Below are 712 nucleotides of genomic sequence, written 5' to 3' on the forward strand. Positions count from 1 at the left end.
AAGTGTAGAAGTTGAACCAGAGGCTCTGGTCTTGTAACCAGAAGCTCTGGTAAGTACCCATATGAGGAACCAGAGGATCGATGGACGGATTGCTTAGTATTTTTCTAGGTGTAGTAGTTGAACCAGAGGCTCTGGTCTTGTAACCAGAAGCTCTGGTAAGTGCCCAATGAGGAACCAGAGGATTGATGGACGAAAAATCTAGAATTATTCTAAGTTCATATGTGAACCAACAGAGGACAATTGGAATTTCAATGAGTTGTCAGAGAACCGATGGATAAGAAATCCTACTCTAAGGACTTTAGTGCAACCAGAGGCTCTGGTCTCACGATCAAAAACTCTGGTAATGTAACCAGAGGTATTGTTCAGAGGATCCAGCATGATTGTCACTATTAAGTATTGTTAGAAGCTTCCATTGTATCACTAAGCGTTTGTTAATGGTGCATATTAGTGATTAAGATTATTAATGTCGTAGACCTCTTCGATGTCTTCCGATCCTAGTGAATACTCAGCCGATGAATCCGGTTACGTGGTTGGTCACTCTAGGAGGAACTCAGCTCGCGATGAAGAAATAGACCCGTACGAGCAGGAAACGGCAACTAGTGAAACAGCTGCCACTCCGCAAGCATCTTTCTTACCCCCAGTGGAGCCAGTACCCGATGTCCCTCCACGAACTTATCATGGCTCAAGGATCAGAGTTACGCCAAGGAAGAGC

This window comes from Cynara cardunculus, assembly GCF_001531365.2.
Source record: "Cynara cardunculus var. scolymus isolate 2C chromosome LG 16, CcrdV1, whole genome shotgun sequence".
NCBI lineage: Eukaryota > Viridiplantae > Streptophyta > Magnoliopsida > Asterales > Asteraceae > Cynara > Cynara cardunculus.